The 23,870-nt window shown below is 40.0% G+C and overlaps 1 protein-coding gene and 1 long non-coding RNA gene across 21 annotated transcripts in view; one reads left to right on the top strand and one right to left on the bottom strand.

The window, feature by feature from the left end:
- SHISAL1 (shisa like 1) overlaps positions 1 to 19,738 on the bottom strand; it is an 85,924-nt gene extending 66,186 nt beyond the window's left edge. For 8 of the 20 annotated variants that reach the window (XM_040565446.1, XM_040565439.1, XM_040565423.1 and 5 more), the window contains exon 1: positions 19,300 to 19,730. The gene's annotated coding sequence lies outside the window, so the exon portion shown is untranslated. Of the gene's footprint in view, positions 1 to 19,299 lie in introns of all 20 variants that reach the window. The other 12 variants (XM_040565386.1, XM_040565393.1, XM_040565411.1 and 9 more) reach the window with 8 other exon arrangements.
- Positions 13,351 to 21,368, top strand: LOC121073937. Its single transcript, XR_005822019.1, has 3 exons — positions 13,351 to 13,364; positions 18,792 to 18,794; positions 21,002 to 21,368. It is a non-coding gene; the product is annotated as an uncharacterized LOC121073937 (long non-coding RNA).
- The last annotated feature ends 2,502 nt before the right edge of the window (positions 21,369 to 23,870 follow it).

The raw sequence follows: 23,870 nt of genomic DNA, 5'->3' as shown, positions 1-23,870 counted from the left end.
CTGGCCAGGCTGGTAGCACCATCACATGGCTATATTCTAGTTAGTTAAGTTCACCTCTATCCTTTCAATCCAGTTCTCTATATTTCTTTCCCGTGTAATTTAACTCATAAGAGTTTATACAAGTTCCTGTTCTTAAGAAGTCTTCTTTGAGCAAAAGAGCCTATTTCCTAGTTTCCTACTTGACTGTAGCATAAACCGGAATAGGTCATTTTGTCTACACTGCATGCACCAAAGCATCCATAAAGTCAGCTAAAAAGGGCTGTTTTTTAAAAATGTGAAATGTTTCACATTCTAAATGCAGACACTGAAGAATAAAAACAGGAAAAAACACCAAATGTTGCTCTAGAAATGTCTAAGTGCTTTTTTTTATTTCTCTTTAATTTATAGAGCAAGAGAAATATATGTTGTCCTGGGTCAAGTGAAACATTCTTTGGTTGACTTGACAGTTTTTTCTTCCTTCCTTGAAAAAGCAAAAATATTTCTGTTTAACCCTATTTAATGTCACTCTGTTCCCCACACAGTATACTTTATTTTTTCCATATGGCCACTCAGAAACCTACATTTAATGACAACTTCATTACATTGAAATCAATGACAGAATTTTCAATAAAAGAACAAAAACTGGAAGTTTTGTTTCTTAACAATAGATTTTTAGTAGTATTCCTGTAGGTTAGAAAGAGACTACAGTTAAATTCGTATTAAAAACTTGTCTGTCATACCAGTCACAGGTCAAATTCATTTTTCCTTTTCCAGAACAGACTGCTAGATATTTGAAAATGGACATGAGCAAAAGTTTATCTTAGAGGTAAATTTCTTCTATATCCCTATAATTAGAGGCTCTGGAATGTCTGGAATTAAAACAAACAAACAAAACAAAACACTGAAAACTCTTTAGTTACTGGAACAGTGAATTACTACACAGTTATTTCATTGTGTCTGTTAAGTGCCTACTCTTCTCTGGAGCTCTTGTTGGCACAGATACCTTTTAGCTCAATGACTTCTGTTGATTAGTTGTAAATAAATAGTAAAGGCTACTTGATCAGTTTAACATTCTCTTCGCTTTATCACCTCTAATTTTGTACGTCCTTTTGAATCCCACTTCCCAATAAAGAGTTTCAATCTTTTCAGTATTCTTTCTGGAGCAAGTTTAGTGTCACATGCCATGTGAGGAATATGGGAGAAATTCAAGAGTCCTTGATTATGAAACTAGAACTGTTTTAATAAAACTTGGATCATAATGCTTATTACAAATACATGCTTAGAAAATGGAAGGGTATTGAAACATCAATTAATTTGAAGAAGTAGGGAAATGATTTTGAAATGTTTTAAATTAGATTGATGTTTACATAGCTTAAAAACTGTGTTTTCTTCAAGAAGTTGCATCATAAGCAGTTCAGAAACCCTATAAATTAGAAATACTACCCAGGGAATATCAAAAAGTCAGTTAAAAGGAGGCCTTGTTCTTAACCTAATATATTCCTAGCTAGGAGCTATTTGTTCTCTCTGGATACTTTGGATCTGTATCCCCATCCCAAAACCCACCCCTATCTTTACACCAGTTGTATACTGAAAATACCAAACTAGCACGGTTTAAATGCAATTTCACCTTGCTTCTGATCTCTAGGAATAGCAGCTTCTGAAGGTGATTTTAAACAGATGAATTTCCAAAGCAAGTCATGCAATTCATTATCTTCCTCATAAGGTAATTAAAACTAATTGGGAAGCCCATTCCAACTTATACGAATCACAAATCTCTCTCAGTCTAAAAAGAAAACGCATCTTGTGGTATAGCACTGATTAAGAAAGAATTTGTCTTAAGAAAATCACATTTTGGAAAACATTTCCCAGTTAATCAGGCTTGCAGCTTGAAATTGCACCAAGACCAAGCTCTACTTAATCCTTCACAGAAAGGTTCACATAACCAAGTTAATCATCTGCACTGGAACTGTATTCTAATGTCATAAACCTTGTCACAAAGGAGCTCTTCAAATGAAAACTATAGCCAACTGTGCACAGAGATGAGACCAAAGTTCACCTGAAGAAGTAGTAATTTTTTCAGGGAAGCCAAGAGGCAGCAATTAGAACTTAAACATCACAGTTTCCTTCTTTGCAGGGCAGTCACTTGATAATTTATAAAGGTAAAAGTTGCAAAAAGCACACATCTAAAAATCACTGATGCATATCAAAGTGTAAGTGGATCTGTTTATCTACTAGAAAAATATCTGTGATCTTCAATTGGATGAAGCAAGTCATAAAGAAATCCAGGGAGCACTGTTTATTAAGTAAGCGGAAAGGAAAACTGTATAGGAATGAAGACAAATATGACTGTTAGTGTTTATAACCCAACAAGCTATGAGAAGAATCAAAACAGCAGCTTATGTGATGGCAATACATAGATTTCTAAACTAAAGATCTCTGACTGACTGCTAAATGCCTGCAACACAAAATAAACTGATGCACTTAAGAAGAGACCTGTGGGGATATCAGCTCAATGAACTTGAAACAAGCTGATAATAAAGTGCTGTCTCAATTGCAGCCATATAACACTAACACCGTCAGTTCAGACAAATAGCCATGTGAATGGCTAACAAAGCATTTGCAATTAAAGTCATACATTTAAAATCTTGATAGTTGAATGGTATGACTACCCCCACAGACTTTTTTTTTTGAAAGGCAGTATTACAATTAAAAAGGCAGCTCTGCCACAGAAGTAGGTATGCAAGATTTCAAAGCCAATCAGAGACCAAAGGTGTTGCCAGTTAACCTGAGGTAAGTGTTTGAGTTCTGTTATTTGTCTAACAGGTGGAGGAAGGCAACAGCCAACTAAATTCAGCCTTACACAGCATACCAGCACGTTAGTGGGTATCTGAAACTACTCATAGATCACAAACATCAGTACCACTAGGAACATAAGTGAGAACTTCCATCGTTGTCTCAAAACAAGGGAATAGCATCCCAATTATCTAGGTTTTCTCCAGAGTCAGGCCTCTTATCACACAAATAAGCTATTAGCTCACAAGAAACCAGTATTTCCAAAAAGAAGAGATAAAAACAGAATGGGGAGCCAGCTGAGACGTGTATGCCTCCCACAGCGTATCACCTGGCTACACAGGCTGGTCTTTCAGCATGGGAGGAAGTTTCTTGCAAAGAGGTAGACGAAGGAAAATGTACGTGCATGTCTTTGTATTTAAGAAATAAAATGCAATGTGAGAAGTCTAAAAGCCACTCGGTTTTATTACAAGAAGTTTCATAGTGGGCATTACAACAAAAGCGCTTCCACTAAAATGGATGTATCAACCTGTCAACACTACACCAGCGCACCAAAATAGCCTCCTACTTTTTATCCACCATCCATGGTATTTCAATTTGCCTCTGTAGTTGGAGTGGAGCATGAAAAACATTCTGGAATGGTTTGTTGTACTCTAAAGAAAAAAAATAAATAATGAACCTTTAGTATTTATATTATACAACATACTGATGTCACACATTCTTACCACAAAAAGCCAGACTGCAGGCTTTTTGGCTTTCAATAAAATTTATTCTTGAAAACAAAAACACTTTGTATATTCTGTATAATTCATATTGTTCTGTCATGCAAATCCATAATTCATGTTGCTCATTCATATGAAAATAAACATGTTTATTCTTCCATTGACTCAATGCTGTAAGGAAATTAATGCAACCTAAAGCTACCCAAAACATAACTAAAAAAGTGAATAGTCAATGCTTCAGAACTTTCTTACTGGAAAAAGGTAATTGGATAATTAAGGAAAGCTGTTTTTCATCAGGAAAATCAGCAGTGTTGCCATACAAAATGTCTACTGGTACAAATACATTAATATTTTCTCCACTGTTGCAAACCTGATTCAATTTGAAAGTGTGCATCCAGATTATTTCCAAATATTTAGGTGCTGACTACAGACTGCTTAACAACCTCAAGTGGTACTCTCTATTTTATCTTTTTAGCTACACACAGGCTAAAAATCTATCCAGTTGCTTCAGCACTCCATGACCAACTGATAACTTAGGTCTCAAGCTTGACAATCAAGTACTACAGAAATACATGATAATTACAGCAGTGTTAACAGGTCAGTGTAAGCACACCTTAAGCACACCTTCTTTCCCCTATGTAAATACAGTTCTGTCACAATACTGCAGTATACAAGTACCAACGCAGTCTGATTTATTCAGGCTTTGCTAAGTGAGAGCTAGATTTGAAAAAAAAATCAAGATCCTAATTTTCTCAATGGACTTGGACCTTTTTGACATGTCACCTTTAAAAAATAAGCTTTTTAAAGATAAAAAATGGTTCCTCTATTAACTACGAACAGAGTAACTTCTATTCAAATGCTAGAAGATTTTGCATCTGAAGAGCAAGTGCATTATGTTAAAGTGATTTCCCCTCATTCCCCTTTTGAAAAATTCCTGTAGCATTTTGGGACAATGTATTTTCAAGTATTCATCTTAAGTGACAGGGAATGCTCTTGGATATTAATGTTTTGATTTGTTTTTATTTTTTTTCCACCAAAGTATTTCTGAAGGGTTTTTAAAATCTGTATATATTCATACTGACTTAACAAGAAAGCCCCCATTTGCATGTAGTAGATCAATTTTCACCCACTGGATTTTGCAAAGTTATTGTTACACTAGACCTTTTGGTCCTGGAGAAGGATTCTGGGTTGGAGAAAGTCAGAATACTCAATGCAAGCAACACGCAGGGGCAGAAATCGGTGCCAAAGACTTGGCAACATTCTTGTTTTTTAATTAAATTACAAAAAAACTTGCCTCTGGAAGTTTAATGTTACATGTACTTCACAGCACAATGGAAATTGCATTTCAGGCTTTTCTGCTTTAACAGTTATCCTCAGTTGTTTGTGCTAAAGTGATTCAAAATCAGTTACCTAATTTTCTTAAATGATTATGGCTAGGAGCAAGCCATAATGCTGGGAACTCATACTCCCCCTCTGAGCGGTGCTACACCTGTACCAATAAGGCTTTGCCGGTGCCCACTCTACTGCAGCTCTGCCCTGTAATTTGCAAAGCAGGAGACATACTACCCTGTATGATTTGATATAATGGGGCCTTGTTTTTCGGCAGATTCTCATGAGATTTGTCATGTTCCACCAGAGTAACTTTTCCTCTTATCCAGACTTTTTCTGAAGTCTGAGAAGGGCACCAGACAGGCTCAGAAAACAGGAGCCAGTCAGAATACTGGGCAGTCCTGAACCTTGACTGATCAGCAAAGCAATGAATTACATTACTGTAATGCATATTACATATCCAGTGTAATAAAAGCTTTTAATTTTTCTGAGTTTATGAAGATGTGTCCACATACCAGCTTGATCACTTGGAATCTCCATGAACTAAGCTAGAAATCATGGTACATTGTCACAAGCTGCTAGATATGACAAGCCAAGTTTTCAAACCCACTGAAAATATTTTAAAATTTACTCCAAAAACCTTTTTACTCTCTTTCAATAGTATCACCTAATAACTATGTCGAAATATAGTGCACTACGTAACAGAAAACAAAACAGTAATATTAGATAGGATATCAATAAAAATGAGTAGTGAGAAGATGGACCAATGAGTAAGGAAGTCTTAGCAATATGATGCATAATGAAAATGATGCTGCACATATATACCAAGTTTACACAAAACAGACTAGTTTCCAACTGAACAAGTATCTGTCTTCAGGTGATAAAAGCACATTTCTTTTAGATGTTTAGGAAAATGTACTTAGTTAAAAGTGTTAGCACTTATTCACTATTGATAAGTGAACTATGAGGTACAGGGAAACTGTTTTTGAACACTGTGATGGTTCAAAGAATTTTCTGCCCTAAATACACTTTGAAACCAGGACCAGTTGTGCAGGATGAAAATTCAAAGCCTGTTCCAATTCTTGTAAAAATCAATGCAGCTGAAAGACTTAAAATATCAACAGTAGTATTTTGTATTTACATAGTAATCACCATAATATACTTCAACATTTAGCAATGTTTTAAATTGTCACTTTACAGACTATCTAAACAGAACAATTTGTATAGCACTGGAAACACTTTCAGAGTTTTGTTATCCGGTATTTCAGATCCAAATGACTCTGATAACATCTGCTTCATTTTGGCACGCATCTTTTTAATCAGTACCATGCAACAGGCACCTGTGTGATTTTCACTGACTCACCTCTCATTTCCACAATATCCCATCTGCAAAGAATACTGTTAACAACTATGACCAACCAAATAGAACAAGACACAGAATGTAAGACACTTAAAAGGAATAAACAAAATAGTCACTTGAGTACTATACTTAATACTTAAGTATTACTTATTAATTAACTAACTACACAATGCTGCACATACCTGTGAAGGTCTTGGATTTTCTACACACTAGAGCTCTGTTGTCTCAGCTTGCTTTGTTTGTCCAAGATCAACTTCTTCAAAAAGATGGACTGAGTATTTATCCAGTATTAGATATTAAGAAGAGAGGGATACTGGGAGTAAGTCCTCTGGGTAAGCTTACATTATGTGAAGTAGAGACTGTCTACTATCTCATCATGATGGACTGACTACCTGTGACCATTGCTGTTGCTCCCCATCTCTAGACCCAGTTATTTCTGGTGCTCTTGTGGGAGGAACTGCTGTGCTCCATGCTTCAATTCTAAAATCAAGTACATAATAGTATTCTGAGAAGGAAAACAAAAATAAAAACAAAAAACACACATGCAACAAAAATAATTACATTAGGACAAGAAATCTGTTCTGCTGTATATTTGATGCCTCTAGTAGAAGAAAAGTAAGTTAGGGATTCCTAAGCAGAAATCCCTTGGCAGATATTTAAACTGCTGGGATGCATCTCACCTATCTTTATAAAATGTTCTGCAGCACGCAGATCTAGATCTATATTTAATTAATGGAGAAGAAAGCATTTTCAGCATGCAAATCAATATCAACATCTCTATTTGGAAGATATGGAACATGCTGTTGACTCCACTGAATGATGTCGGATGGAGAGAACTCCACTGTGCATGAATACATCCAGTTTAACGAATCACATCCTACCTACTAGCACCAAGAACCAACAAGTGTATGACAGGTTTAGAAAACCTAATTTGTGAAAGTAGTTGATTGCCTTGTAAGTATTTTTAGTTCAATCCAGCAGATGGGACCAACTATAGAACATCCTAACAGATAAGTAAGGAATACTGCACTGACACCAGGCTGTAACTACAATATACAACAGGAAACCGAGAAAGACCACAGGAAGATGAAGGCTTGACCATTTGCAAATAAATGAGGATTTGTCAAGTGAAGCAAAGCTTCACACATGGTGGACAGCCACATACAATTTGCAAAGAACCCAAGCTACTACAAGCAAAAGAATTCTGATACAGAAAGCTGCCCAAGGGCCTGTGATGAACTGATAACAATATAGCTTCTTGCCTTATGAAGAAAGGATACCGTGACTACAAGGGAATTGTCACTTATCAAGACTATATAAAGCACCAGAACATGCATAACGTGAATGATCATCATACCAGTAATGTAATTAATTCAAAAGTATTCTAAGAGTTACAGACAGGGTTTTAGCAGAAGATAAACACGACAATCAGCCTGAAATTAAATGGGCTACTAACTACTGCTGTATTTGAAACATATGTAAAAGTTGTCATGGTTAGCCAAATCATGATATCAAAGCTTTTAAAAGGTCTTCAAGAAAAGAAGTTGAGGTTCAAGAGTACTTTTCTATGGGAAAACATAGAATAAAATGCTTACATGGATAAATTGAGAAAGGTACAATTGATAATAATATGGTGGAGGAAGAATTACCCATCACTGAGCTTTACCACACTGCTCACTAGACAGGCCATTTCTGTGCGTCTAAAACTGCTAATGAAGGATCCAAAACCACTGTTAATGTGATAGAGGGAAGGACAGGAGAGTGCTCAGGAAGTTCAAGCACTCCGCAGCCCATGCCTTAAGACACAGATCTCAAAATAGGTCTTTTGTTGTTTGGCTGTTGGATTAACAGATATTAAAGGAAATAATAAATACACCTGCAGTAGAAAACAAGGCAGAACTTAGACATTGGGTAAGAAGAACCAATCAAATACATAAAAAGAGAAAGAGGAGAGAGATCTGGGGAGACAAATGATTCCAAGTATTTCCTATGCCTTAGGCAATCCAAGCTGCCATCTTCTTAAAGCTCTTAGAAAAACAGAACCTTTATGCCTTCTTGGTACCCCCATGAGGGAATGTTTTCTGTTGCTAGATCAGAGAAAAAAAAAAAAAAAAGAACCACCATGACCACAGCACAAAGACCGCTTGAATATTTCTGCTGCTAACCAATCAAGCATCTGACTGTTGATATGCTGTTTTTCTGATAAAACAGATTTCTGGTAGAGTCCAACCTTAGTCCCTTTCTTTGTGACTCCAGGTCTTTTTTATTCTCCCTCTCAACCACCTACCTATCTCCTGCAATTGCATGTTCTCCAGCTGTTGCCCTTGATCCCGAAACTAGTAAGGCAGGCTTTCCACAATCCTGTTGTCACTCCTCCTTCACAACCTCATTTGGCTGTCAAGTCTTGCCCATTAACTCCTCCAAAGACTGTGGCAGAAGGGCAATAAATATGCAGGCTTAGTATGAGAATTTCTTGACCGGATTTATTTTATAGAACTTAGGAGTTCCAACTCCACAAAACGGTATCAAGCCCTGAGACATACACTCCCTTATTCTGAGCTGACTGCCTCTTCAAAGTATCCATGGCTTGGCAGAACACTTCCTTGCCTTCACCCAGAAATCATTCACATAGAGTCCACCACTCATGATACCAAGTCACTGGGGGATAAAATAGCAAATGAATTTCATGACAGTAAATGCAAAGCAATGCAGGGTTGAAACCTCCTCCCAACACTAGCTTTACACAGTGGTGGCCTCCAGCATAGCTACTGCATCTTAGAAAGGAAATATGAAGTCTGAAATAAATAATCTTATGCAAGTCAAATAATTCTACACAAATGGTGATTCTGTTCTCAGTAGCAGTCAGAAAGCAGACAATTTTAGAAGCTGCTGGGAAAAGAAAAAAAGAAAAGCTCATTATGTCATGGTATAAATTTATAGTTCATCTACATATGTAGAGCTGGAAGGGGAACAGGAGAGAATGAGGACAGTAAAAGGTGTAAAAGATTTTCTCTACACATGTAATTAAATGGACTAGGAAGATTCAGCTGTGAAGGGAACTCATAAAGGTCTATAAAACCTACAACTGCCATGGGCAAGCTGAATAGGCAATAGTCATGCACTGCTTCTCATAATACAAGAACTGTAAGCCAAACAGTATTGTCAAACAGCAGTTCTAAAATAAACAAAAAGAGGTGCTTGCTTTTTTTTCCCCACACAACGTGCAGTTTAACTGGATTTTGTAGATGACAACAGCTTATATTCTAAAAACTATTAAACAAATTTCATCGGTAAAGCATCCACCAACAGCTATTAAACTCTAAGCTATGATCTCTAATGCAAAAGGTACCTGTGATGCAGATGGCCAGAAGCTGGGAGAGTGTATCTATCTGTGGAAATGTCTGCTTTACGCCATGTGATATCTACTCCAGCCAGCATCAGAGCTATGACAACAAGCTAGATGGATGTTTAATCTGACCCAAAATATCCATTCTTGCATTTCTTTTCTGTGTCATCTACCCTATCCAAAAAAGCCACATAAAAGTCCAGTCCCCTCACCCTGTTCGCCATCCTTACAGAATGCCTACAAAAAAAAAAAAAAAAAAAAGCATTACTCTGAAAGAATAGATTACGAGTTCAAAGTCACCTTGATGGTTCCAAAGATGCTGGTTTTCTGAAACCTCTTGGTACCAATTGGTAACCTCTTGGTACCAACGAAGTTGCAACCCAGGGTCAGAGCATGCAAGAGAACTCTTCAAACAGACTTTTACATCTATAAAGTAGATTTTTTAGTAGTGATTTTTTAGAAACTTACCGTGTGTATAGGCAACTACTATCTAGATAATCAACTTAAAATTGCCCTATACCCTACACAGGGTACACAGCAGGCAAAAACTTCATCAGACTCCTGTGAAGTGGTCAGCTTGTACATTGCTTAGTTCTTAGCCTCTGCAGGAAAAACAAACAAACAAACAAAAAAAACAGACTTGTGCAGTCCTTAACTTGCTTCTAAGAAAACAGCTGATCCCTTTTGTTATTGTAAGGAGACAGGAATGAGAATCTTTCCATGGTCTTTTGTTTCCAATCTAAACCTCATATATCTATATATATATATAGATATTTATGCCTTACTGATCAGCTGTGTGTTTTAGGTGTTCTACTTTCTATTGCATTATTTATTTAATGACAGTGGGACTTCACCACTTCTAGCTTAAAGAAGCATATTCTTCAGGCATTATTTCAGCCTTCTAATGGGAAAGATCCACAGCTAATTACTCATACTATTACATTTTCAGAGATCCTTCACTCTTGTGATAGAACAAACTTCAGCATTGCTTAGCTGCTTAATTACTGATGTATTTTAATGCACTGAATTTACTGATGTATTTTAATGCACTGACAGTCTTGCTGGAAAGTCTGGATTCCTTTCAGTGGTGGAGGACAGCCTGAGTTTCTGCCATCCCATTGAATTTCAGTTACATCCATCACCAATAAATGGTTCAAAATCCAGTCTCTGCATTTGTTGTATCATTACATTTGTTAGCAGTAATGAGCTGTGCAACAGATGGCTTACTTTATTGGGTCTGCTTTGTTACTAATAGCTAGGCAATTTAATTTAGGTGACATCCTCTTCCAGGCCTACTACCCCTCAAAAGGAAAAAACCCTTCATACTCTTGGATTGCATTCAGATTGGATATATAAACTACATGTGAGATAATGCCACCATAGCACCCAATTAGTATCTATCAAAAATGTTTTTACAGTTCATACTAACAGCACTTTTTTGGAATTGGATAAAAAAGTTTGTGATTCTATGGCAAGCATAGCCAACATGGGTATAAGATTCAAATTACAAAGTTCCTTATGGATCGCATCTTAGATTTGCTTTCAAGAAAAGGGTATGTGTAATCTACTGTCTTAAAATGAGCTCTTTCCACCCTCCCTTCACCTCTCCGCCAATTCATGGTTTCTTAAAGTCTTCACAAACTCTGTGAGTCTTTCTGGCTTCTCAGTCATGGAAAATACTCTTGTGCAAGAAGACAGGACTTCTGTTCCAGAAAAGAGGACTTGCTGTAATGACAGCTCTGGAACCAGTCTGATTGTATCATGTGCTCAGGATCTCAATTCACAAGAAAACATTTTTTTTTTTGGGGGGGGGGGGGGGGGGAGGAGGGGAAAGAAGGCATTCTGTGCCACATATAAATTCTCCAGTATAAGGCTATGCAACCGACTGGTTTTTGTTGTTTTGGCAGCTAAGTTGGAAAAAAATAGAGAAGACATTCATGGTGATATGGGATAAACAGTTGTTTGGTTTTGGTGCTTGAAACTAAAACAACCAGAACATTTACTTCATACCAGACAGAAAGGAAAAGCAAAGGAAATAGAAATTTGGCTCACAAAACAGGAAAAAGATTTTCCTTGTTCTAATCAGTATTGCATAAAACCAAAATCACTGCCACTGTTCCTAATACAATTACCCGGCCTAGATACAAAGAGGAAGAAGGCACAATGAATGATTTTTGAGACAGAAGTTGAGCAAATTTTGGAAGCTTGTAGGCAGCTGCTGGACACCATAACTTTATTTGCCGAGCCCATGCCATCAGTTTGCTGCAAAACACAGTCACGACTGACTTTGGACATTAAAACAAATGGCAAGAATCCCATTACTCTCCACCGTGTGGCTGCCTAAACCCACCTAAAGAGGGATAGGTGAGATAACTTAGAAGGCAGAAGGAACAGAAAAGGAAGAGAAAGTTCAGCTTTGATTGTGAGAAGTGACAACACGACAGTTTCATTTGCATTATTTAAATATTACACACTGCTTTTAATTGTTTGGTGTAGATAAATATATTACGCAGAAAGTTGCAAAAAGCAACTCTTGCTTTTAATGCCTAATTATCAAAACAAACACCGATATAAACACAGCCTGCTTAAGAAAGGTGCTGACTTCACTGAGAATATTGCTCCTCTTATCTCTCCTTAAGAAGCACCTAGCACCAAGAGTCTTCATTAAGACATTTGGATTCATGTTCATGACACTGCCAATCTTCCACTGCAGTCCAATGTCAGAAGATGTAGGGAGAGGGTAGGTGGAGTTGAGAAATAGTTATTATAAGGGTTACAAACTCTGGATCAAAATTTGCCATAAGCAGTAACCTTGTTGTACCCCTCATATTATCACTGAGAGATTAGAGCAATTACAAAATTACAAAATGAACATACATTATGCAAATTCATTTTAATGAAAGCTATGCATGTATGCCTATATGTGTCCATGTGGATATATATTAATTTCTCTTATGTGTAACAGATTCTAGGAAAAAAAAAAGGAAGGAGGCTTCGAACTACAGCCTTAGGGCTTAAAGTGACTAATGACGGATAGAACTTTCCCTGCTATGAATGTGTCACTATGAGAAAGAAGACAGAGACTCTCTAACAAAGACAATTACTAAACTGCACAGCTCTCTGCCAAGAATGACCCAAAAGCGTGGGAGTCTAGTGATAAAGAGTAGAAAGGCAATGAAGTATTATTACTGCCAGTTCCCTTCCTCATATATTTTACATTGTTATATTTAGATTACTGGCCAGGAGTGCATCCTGATTCCTGCATAGGGGACTCACAAGGGTTTGCTTTGCGTTCACAATTGCATCCCTCACAGATATAGGGCTTGACCCTGCTTCCATTCAAATAAATAGGAATGTGTCCATGGACTTATAAAATTATAATGTATGTCTTGAAACAGCTACTTCAAATTAAATAAAAGTTTGAGCATTTGAACATTAATAAGATCCCCTCTACATTCTCAAGGCTGAACAGACCCAGGTCTCTCAGCCTTTCTTCACAGGGGAGGTGCTCCAGGCCCCGTATCATCTTTGTTGCCCTCTGCTGGACTCTTTCCAGAAGATCCCTGTCTTTTTTGTACCGGGGAGCCCAGAACTGGACACAGTACTCCAGGTGAGGCCTGACCAGGGCAGAGTAGAGGGGGAGGATCACCTCCCTTGACCTACTGGCCATGCTCCTTTTAATGCACACCAGGATCCCATTGGCCTTCTTGGCCACTAGGGCACACTGTTGGCTCATGGTCAACCTGTCGTCCACCAGGACCCCCAGGTCCTTCGCAGAGCTCCTCTCCAGCAGGTCATCCCCTAGCCTGTACTGATACATGCGGTTGTTCCTTCCCAGGTGCAGGACTCTTCACTTGCTCTTGTTAAACTTCATTTGGTTTCTTCCTGAACTTCATTTGGTTTCTTCCTTAAATATGCTGACCATACAGCGATTTGTACACCTTGCCACTTTTCTAGCGATAGAACAACTTGAAAGCTGTCACAAAACACAGATTAGAAGCAGAAGAGCACCAAGCCCAAAGGAACCTTTCCATTTGCCATGAGTCCTGGAAGGGTGACAGGACAGGATGTGACCCAGTAACCATTGCACTGGCAAATGCCCCTGCACTGCTTACATGGCTACTGAGTTGCTTCACATGGGAATTCACAGATTTACCCAAACAGAGATGAGAGCCTGCAACAAAAAGCGATAATTAACAGTCTCTGACTTGTGTGTATAGAATCTCCTTGCATAGTTGGATTCAGTGATTGTTTATTCTCCGGCTAGAATCCAGCTTCCTAAATCGCTGCCAATAGTATTTCTAAATATGAAAATTCAGCAATATGTTAATCAGGGAAATGCTGCTGTGTCACCATACTTTACAACAGGATTGCAATGAATTACTCTTAAACTGTACACAATCAAAAAAGATAACAAGCATGATTATACCGAACTTACTTCACAAACATGTTTACACTATTGAGAACAGTCATGGACTAATTCCTCTCATGACTTTTCAATTCTAGCCCAATCCATCAGTGAGCAAAAAGCCACATACACATGTCAGAGCTTCTCTACCTCCATCTGTATAAAGGGAATTCGTTTCAGGTGCAAATGAACACATTGCATTTAGAAGAATGAGCCTTAATATTTTTCACAAAACAGCATGAAGACTGTCCTGTAAAGATGTCATTGTTCCGCTTCCATTCACGCATGCTTGACTTTTTCATCATTTTGAATAGCTTAAGTTCTTCATGAAGCTTCATTGCTTCCACTGACACCACGTCTGCCTTTAGTTTTACGTTGTCTTTTATGGCTTTAGAGTAAATCAAACAGCTTTGTATTGAATTTCTGCATTTGGGGATATTTCGTGTGAGTAACTTCTCATTTGGTCTACTCTGGAAGCTTTCTGTCCACATTACATGCCATGGTTATACTGAAAAGACAAGACAGGAACAAAAAAGCAAATCTCAACTGTGTAAGAAAATGCCAGTACTTTGGATTTTAATGTTTTTTGAAGATTCATATTTGCTATCTAAGATAAAGCATCTGAAGAGAACAGAATTTCCCTGGAAAAGTTTACCACTGTAGAATTTTTCCTATGTTTTTGAATGGCAAGATGAACCACCTGGGAAGTGACATAATGGGAAAAAAAGTCAGCTACACACTTTCCAAGACAGAGTTTTTTTTTTTTTTTTTTTTTTTTTTTTTTTTTTTAATGTATAAGAATTGTTGGGCAGAGGAGTATGTTGATGGTGGATGCTGTTAGGATTCCACAGGAAAAAAAAGAAAAAGGGATGCAATCTCCCAAACTCTCATCACAAAAAGCAAACCAGTACAAGATGGGAGATTACCAGGTGAAGCATGGTTATCAAAGGAAGTGGTGTTCCAATTACCATAGGCTGAAAATTATGTGGAAAATCAGCCCTGACACTCTCGTATTTGGGAATGCTACACAAGATGACAAATGCACAATGTATATGACTCAAGCGACTACCTCCCTGCCCCCTCCTTGCACCTCGACAGCTTTGTAACAGTGGCTCTCTATGGGCAAAAATAGTGAAATATAGGGATTTTGGAAAGCAAGCACAGAGCTGCAGAGATCTACAAAATACATTCCTGGAACAGCCTACTTCCAACAGGCTCTATCTAGGTACTTCACTTGAACTCCTTTTAGAGAAAAAGCCTGTAATTGAAAAAGTTCCTCTATTAAGGGAACCACAGGAACATCTACATGGTAATCACCAAGGATAAGACCAAAGCAGGGGAAAAAAGTGCAAAACTAAAAATAATACCCAGGGTATATAGAAAAATCAAATTGTTCTAGTTAGGAATCAGTCTTTCTAAAGTATCACAATTCCCAGCAACAGGACGCAATCTGAAGTTTTCTGTGATAACTTCCAACTGTATCCTCATCAGTGTGGGAAAGGGCCTTTTGTTTCTCCAGGTGAATTGAAATCCCTCTGCCTTTTCTGCTTGAGGCAGTGAATCCTTTGTGTAATAGTTACTAAGTCACACTTCACTACTTCCAGACTGTAGTAGGATTGGAATTCTAAGGGACTGAATAGTGCCCATTAGAATAAGCAGGATTTTATCAATGACATGATCAAGCCTCAATTGCTTCTCAGAGCAGGCAGAGCTGGCAATCCTTCACAGTCCTTCCAGGAATGCCCTGAGGTTTGTTGTTTGCAGTCCTTTGTCTGCAAGCATGTTACTGTTGAGAGGTTTGAGGCATAAAACAAAGCCTGATGTTTGGTGTAGTGTTATAGTCCGGTTCTTTATTAGGAAGTTTCTTTCTAGCTACTGAAGTATGTTTAGGAACACAATTTGTTCCTGTGGCAATCAGCAAGAATTTTGCCCTTGACTCCGAATAGAGCAGGAACAGACTCCCTGTCTGCAACATCAGACATCCCAGCATTAAGTGACAAAATTGTGTGGGCCTGCTAAGCTTCACTACAGTGAAAAGGTCAGCCCACAAATCAAGAGCCTCAAAGGGAGAAGCATGCAGATTGTTGCTGGGGCTGCTGTGCACGCAGAGGCTAAGTCCCTCCCTGCCTTATCCCCAGAGAACATCACAGAACAGTACCTTAGCTTACACCCTGTGCAGACAGCCTGGCAGACCCACCAAGTGGTGTGCTCAGAGTGTATCTCTTGCTAGTGAAAAAGCCTAGGCAAATCAGTCTTACCATAAAACAGTGTAATACTAGCCAGATGAAGGTAAGGCAGTTCAGATGTAGCATCAGCATCAAAAGGTTGAGATGCCATCTGAACTCATGTAAGTACTCAATGGCTCCTCTCTGTAGGTGAGAGATTTTTTTTATTTATTTAAAAATACATTTTAAGGTACTAGCATTAGAAGCAATTCCTCCATTACCTCTTCACACTGATCTATAACAATCTTACTGCCTCTCAGACAGTGGCTAGAGATCATGCTAAGACCACAGTGACTGATACAGAAAAAATGCTGGCTATCATTTCTTGTTATTGTACCGCAGTAGCGTTTTGCTGCTCCAGCAGAGATCTCTCTGGGCACAACAGATTTTACACTGAAGATCCTACACTCCAAATAAACAAGACTGAATGATAAATAGGAGGATGACAAATGGGGGAATGATGAAATACAGAGGTAAAGCAACTTGTCCAAAGTAGATCTGTTACAGAGAAAGGAGCTCAGCCATCTCCACTAAATACTAGTCTTGCACATTATTCACCAAACCACCTGAGGGACTTCCAACACCAGAGAAACAAACAACACTTAAGTCTACTTCTACATGCCACCGAAGTTTAAGCAATACGTGGCTTGAGCAACGCATAGCTTCTTGAATATAAACACTGCCAGAAGCATTTTTGTTTTAGAAAAAAAGTGTACATTATATCAAAGTTATGTTGGTATACTACTAAGTAAAATATAGCATAAACCCATATCATTCATACCTATGGATTTAGCCTTCATGTTTGCTTTTTTCTCCACTCCCTCAAACAGAACACCTTTATCAGTAGCAGCTCATACACTTAGGAATCTATTTACAAACCTAAGCAAATAATGTTCTGAAAAACAACTCTAAATACAGGCTTTTTATGAAATATCTTTCATAAGAGAGCCCTGCTATCAATATTAAAAAATGAAATTAAGACCGCCCCCTCCTCCCCCAGCAACTAGCGTCTGAGAATTGAATTGGAATATCTGTTGTCCTTACTACCACAAGTAATAACAGATTGAACTTTGCAGAGGACATAAAGCACAGAATAAAGCCCAGCTCACTTTCTGTCTACCTATATAGACTGTGCAGCACTAAGTAGTACAAATTTAGTAATTCAGTATAAGAACATAATTCAATGACATTCAAAGGAGATGAGATATTAAGGTATCATTTCTTTTTCTTTCTTTGCATAGGGTTGTCACACATTTGCTTCACTAGGGCTGGTAATGGTCAGAAGGTCCTCAATTCCCAAGAAATATTTTCAGGCAGATGTTCCACTACTGAGCTGCTAAGAAGACCAGAATAGAAAAGGTAAGGTCACAGGCTTTGATTCCTTAGAATGCTTAAATAAATGCTTGAAGCACAATTTGTCTACTGATATTAGAGAACACTAATGCATTTGGAATGAGGAATATATGTTTTAGCACTTTGCTCAGCTCAACTTGGGATAGACTCTTCCTCAGATTAGGAAGGAGATACTTAATTTAAAATAGATATGGTTTGTTCGCTTAAAAAGAGCGTTTAAACAAAGAAGAAAAATGTACGCTTCTTACTAAAGTTCTGCTATAACTTTCTACTCATCTTAAGTGTTTATAATTGAACATCAATTAGACAGTATTTAGGTTTCGAACTGCATATTCTAAAACATCTCTTACACACTCCCTTCCAATGCTTCTATACAGAACACTACATATTAAAATGTTTTTTGGAAAACTATGAAAATTGGTAGAACAGTTTCAGATGTTTAACTTGACATACAGTTAAAAGTGTGTGCTTGCCCATTCTCTCTCTTTGTCTCTCTCCCTCCCTGCCTTCCTCTCAAAAAAAGCTTTTAAGTCCTTCTCTGGTTGCAATACCAAGGCAAGTGATCAAGACTGTCATTCAATTTTACAGTCTTTTCTTTACTATTGTATAACCTTGCTAGATGTATACTCTTTGTCATAGTAGGCATTCCTACAAATTTAAAACTGCCGAAGAGTCACATTTTTACCTGCATCTGATGGAGTTAATCTGAGAAAGTAGTGACTGGTTGTTAGCATAAATAGGATTAGAATTATCGATTTCAGATGGGTAACACTACACATTACCTGAAGAGCAAGCAGGACTGTGCTAGGTTGATTAAGACTGAAGCTAAAGAAGGGAATTTTCACCTAGATCATTACAGAAGAGGAACATAAAATATACATTTACTATTCATAACAGAAAACAACACATTCAAATTTAACAGTTCTTCATCTTAGAAGAATTGCTTGATTAGATCAGAACACTTCGGAGGTACGAGTGGGCAATGTTTCCTTTTTGAGACATGGTAGGACATAAAGAAGTTATGAGACCTGTCAAGGTCACACCACAAGAAGGTGACAAAGTTAAACAGTAAGTCACTCCTGACTCCCAGCCCTGTGCTCTACCACACAACTACAGAGAAGGCGACACCCTGCCTCCCAGAGGGTTCTGTGCTCAGAAGCAATAAGCAAAGATAACAAGCATCACACTTGCAGTACTAACATGGCTAAGGAGCGCTTGCTTGAGCAAGTGACAGTTCAAACCGTATTTTGGTCCCAGCTTTATGGCCAGAGGAGATAAGCCAGTAAAGGAAAAGGTGAGGAATCTCGTCCAACTCTCCACACGAGTCCCATCCGCGCATCGTTAAGGAAGGCAGGCAATTAGCCGGGTGGCAGAGGACCGCTGCACCGGGAGTGCAGGATCAGTCAGGTTTTATTTGCTCCCTTTTCTCCTCGGTGACAAAACACGGCGTTAGCACGAACACATTTCACGAAATGGAAAAAAAAAATAATAAAAAGCGGGCAAAGAGACAACCCCGAAGGCCCGGAGGGGTCTCGTTGTCATGGAAACGAGTCACCAACGAGCTTTCTAAGACACGAGTGATTAATACCAGAACCCTGCTTCGATTCGAACCATCGATTCAGAACCCAAACACACACCCCAGCAGCCCGGACGAGCAAGGCAGCCGTCCCGGTGCCGCGCTGCCGGGCTGGCAGGAGGCACGCAAAGTTTCCCAAAGGCGAGCTGGCACGGCTCGGCACGGCTCCCCCAGCCCCTTCCCCTCCCCAAGCCCACCCCAGCCCGCTGACCTCTCACCAAGCCGCTGCCGGGCACGGCCGCTTCCCCCAGCAGCCCCCCGGGACTGTGGGTCGAGCCGGGCGGCTGCCTCAGTGCCCGAGGCGGGGGACGAGGCGACGGCGCTGAGGATCCACCACCTCCGTCGCCATCTCCCTGCTCTGCGGCTGCCCCGTCCCCTCCTCTCCCCGCCCGCGTCCCCTCCCTCCCGCTCTCCTCTCCCCGCCCCGGCTCCGGCGAGCCGCTCCCCCTCCACCTGCCGCCGGCTCTCAGGTGCCTCCTGGCTCCCTCCAGAGCCCAGCAGCGGCTGCCCCGCGTCAGCCCGCCCCGCTGTCCCGCACGGAAACTTCCCCGCCCGCCTCCCTCCTTCTCATCCTCTCCGGCGGGGCTGTCGCCATCGCCTCACGGGAGCCCTGAGGGGGCTGCGGGGCAGGACCGCTCCCCTCAGGGCCCCGGGTAACGGCCGGCCCTGGGGGTTAAACGGCCGGCCCTTCGCTCCGGGCTCCCTAGGCAAACGCGGCTCCAAGCGAGGAAGGGAAGGAGGACGTGCGCCGATTTGGGGGCTCAATTGCCTAAAAATGGTAAAACTTTCTCCCCCTCCACCCCCGCGCTCTTGCGCCCGCGATCGCGGAGAAACAGGCTGCTTTAAGCCGGCGCCCATAAATGATCTCCCTCGTGCGAATTTGTAATAAAAACTATTTTTCATTTACACTTGAATGCATAAGCCGTGCAAAGCAGGGAGCTCCGCAGACCTTGTTACAGGAGTGATGACTCATGCCCACCGCATGTATGTTATTTACTGTTTGGGGACACAGCTATATTTAAATAGGCCACTCGGTAACACAACGGGATGTTGTAAACTGCCTCCCATCACTGGGATCTCGCTCCTTGACATGTCTTAAGCAATGGTCTGGCATGGAGGTATGTTTTGAATATTCAAGCAACACTTTTTGCACAGGAGGTGCACATGGAAAGGAGCAATCACGGATGTACTTCTGAAATCAGGAGAGAATATAACTTTACATTACCAAATTTAGCCACTTGTTTAAAATCTGAGTTGAATGATTTCAAACAGAACTCAAGGTCCCCTGTCAGCTTGTGCCAGTTTCTTATGGTAGGATCTCTCATTACACAGCCACATAAAACGAGGCTATACTGTCCCATTGGGACTAATTCTTTTACAGACACCAAATAAAATGACTAGGTGGGCTGCTGTTATTTTTTCGTAAAATAATTACAGAGCACAGGAATTGTGGACCACCAGTTAATCCATTTGTTTTCTTTTTTCCCCCTATATTCTGTAGTATCGCTGATTCCTCAATTTAACTCAACCCTGAAAAGACAAGAGCAACAAGCCATTCAATTTACTATTTTTTTATTTTTATTTTTTTCTTTTTAAGCAGACAGTAAGAAGGAAGCTCTCCCTACATGGACACAGAAATTTGAAGCCATGCTTGAGAGGGACTTGGGCTTCAGACACTCCTATTTTTTTCCGGGCTTCTCTTTCTATTAGAGTGACGCTCTTGCACTCTCATGCATTTTATTGTTGTAAGTGACCAAAGGAAAAGCTGGAGTCTTCTTTAAATAAGACACAAATGGTTCTGTTAGCGTAGCAACCACATAACCACCAAGTGATTATATGAAGGTGCTTTATTCAGCGCTGGAAGCCGGGACAGGTGCCCAAATCTGGCTTCCAGTCCCGTTACATCCCGATAGTTATTTATACATTCAATATTACGTAAGGTATACATATTCATTACAGGTTGCAACATCAGCCTCGCATTCCATTCCAATTAGCTCTCCTCCCATTTGCACATGCGTGGTGCTCTCTGGTGGTTGTCCAGGTGGTCGTCCAGATGAAGTAAGGAGTCTTCCTCTCTGTTAAACTTTTCACCTTTCTCACTCGACGCATGCTCTCTCCGCTCCTTGGTTCTGGTTCAACTCACTTCAGCATTTTCAGGTTCTTATCAAAGGTCAGGTTGTACCTGTTCTCTCACAGGGGTCCCTTTCAAGGATTTATTTGACTGTTCGGTATACTCCCTAAATATCTTAGTATAGATAAATTTGATAATGTAAATACACTTGATAATGCTTATCTATATTTTATGACCCGCCACCTAAGAAACATTAAAACATCCATTTGGTTTTCCCCAACACTAACACATTGACAAGGATAGTAGAAAACTCTTTGCTTTTGAATGGGAAAATCCACGAAACGGACGAAAAATGCAACTGACCTGGACAAGGTTACCTCAAGGATTCAAGAATAGCCCGACCCTCTTCGGCAGTCAATTAGCTAAAGAAGTAGAAGATTGGATCAGCCAAGGACAAATTCAGGTACCAAGGGATCAATACTTGCTATTACAATATGTGGACGATATACTAATAGCTACTGAAGGAGAGTCAGAATGTATTCAGGTAACTATTGATATTTTGAATCAACTAGGACTAAATGGATACAAGGTTTCTAAACAAAAGGCACAAATCGGGTGCACAACAGTAATTTATTTGGGATGTGAAATTTCTCAAGGACAAAGAAAGCTGGGAGTTAACCGAATACAAGTTATTTGTGAAATCCCCGAGCCGCGAAATTTGCATGAACTACGGGCTTTCCTAGGTATGGCCAGGTGGTGCAGACTGTGGGTAATGGACTATGGACTCATAGCAAAGCCCCTTTATGAAACCCAAAAGGCCTGTACATTTACCTGGGGAAAGCCGCAACAAGAGGCCTTTAAGAAATTAAAGGAAGCCCTGATGAAGGCACCTGCCTTGGGTTTGCCGGACCTATCAAAGGACTTCCAACTGTTTGTGCATGAGAGACAACGATTGGCATTAGGAGTATTGACCCAGCGACTTGGGAGCTGGAAAAGACCTGTGGGGTATTTTTCTAAACAATTGGATGCAGTAAGTGCTGGATGGCCCTCGTGTTTAAGGGCCGTGGCAGCCACAGTCCTTTTAATACAGGAAGCCAGGAAGCTCACATTAGGAAAACGAATTGAGGTGTTCGTGCCACATATGGTGACTACGGTATTGGAGGAAAAGGGGGGCCATTGGCTGTCACCCAGCCGAATGATGAAATATCAAGCCATACTAACTGAGCAAGATGATGTAATTCTAAAAACCACTAACCTATTGAACCCAGCAGTGTTTCTAGGAACAACTACGGAGGAAGGAGACCTCAGTCATGATTGTGTGGAAACCATCGAACATACCTATGCCAGCAGGACAGACTTAAAGGACCAACCTCTGGAGAAACCGGATTGGGAACTTTTCACGGATGGAAGCAGCTTTGTGGAAAACAGAACTCGCTATGCAGGATACGCGGTAACTACGTCAAAGGTAATGATTGAGGCAAACTCCCTACCTCTGGGAACTTCAGCCCAACGAGCAGAAATAATTGCCCTGACACGAGCCTTGGAACTAAGCGAGGGTAAGAATGTGAATATATGGACAGATTCGAAATATGCATTTGGAGTAGTTCATGTACATGGGGCATTATGGAAAGAAAGGGGAATGCTATCCTCACAAGGGACTAATATAAAATACCAAGAAGAAATATTGAAATTAATAACAGCTGTACAGAAACCCCAACAGGTAGCTATAATGCATTGTAAAGCCCATCAAGGAGGGGCGTAAGAGATTGCAGAAGGTAACAGACTGGCAGATTTGACGGCACGGAAGGTTGCGCGCGAAGTATGGAAAGTAATGGCTCTAATTCCATCAAAGGTAGGCCTTTCTTGTTCTAATTTACCTAAAGACCCAAAGTATTCGGCAGAAGATGAGAGACTTGCGAATTTGATGAAGGCTCGGAAGAATTCTGATGGATGGTATGTGACTACGACAGGGCAAGTCATAGTGCCTCCTGTAGTAATGCGAGAAATCTTACAAACAAAACATAACGAGTGTCACTGGGGTGCAGAAGCAATGGTGACTTATTTGAAACGGGGTGTCATCTCGGTACACATGTTAACAATGGCAAAGTCAGTAATGTCGAAGTGCGAGCTTTGCTTAAAGAATAATCCGGTAGCAAGGAAACATGCTGAGATGGGAAGAACTAGGACTGGGATAGAGCCTGGAGATTACTGGCAAATTGACTTTGTGGAATTACCTAAAGCAAGAGGCTACAAATACCTATTGGTAGGGGTTGATACTTTTTCAGGATGGCCAGAGGCCCTTCCCTGTCGCACCAACCAAGCAAAGGAAATGGTAAAATGGTTACTACAGGAAATAATCCCTAGATTTGGTGTACCATTGGGTATTTCTTCAGACAGGGGACCACATTTTATTGCCAATGTGGTTAAGGAGGTTAGTAGGTTACTGGGAATTACCTGGAATTTACATACCCCATGGAGGCCTCAATCTAGTGGTCAGGTAGAGAGGATGAACCAAACTTTGAAAGGGCAATTAAGCAAAATTTGTCAGGAAGCTAAGATACAGTGGCCACAGGCCTTACCAATAGCCTTGCTAAGAATTAGAATAAAGCCAAGAAGTGGGATGTCAGTAAGTCCCTATGAAATCATGTATGGGAAACCTTACGAGTCCCCTGAACCGAATCCGAATATACATGTTACCGGTAAACAGGATG

This window comes from Cygnus olor, chromosome 1 (assembly GCF_009769625.2).
Source record: "Cygnus olor isolate bCygOlo1 chromosome 1, bCygOlo1.pri.v2, whole genome shotgun sequence".
Taxonomy (NCBI): domain Eukaryota; kingdom Metazoa; phylum Chordata; class Aves; order Anseriformes; family Anatidae; genus Cygnus; species Cygnus olor.
Note: the sequence above shows the minus strand (reverse complement) of the source record. Positions and strands in the feature narration are given on the sequence as shown.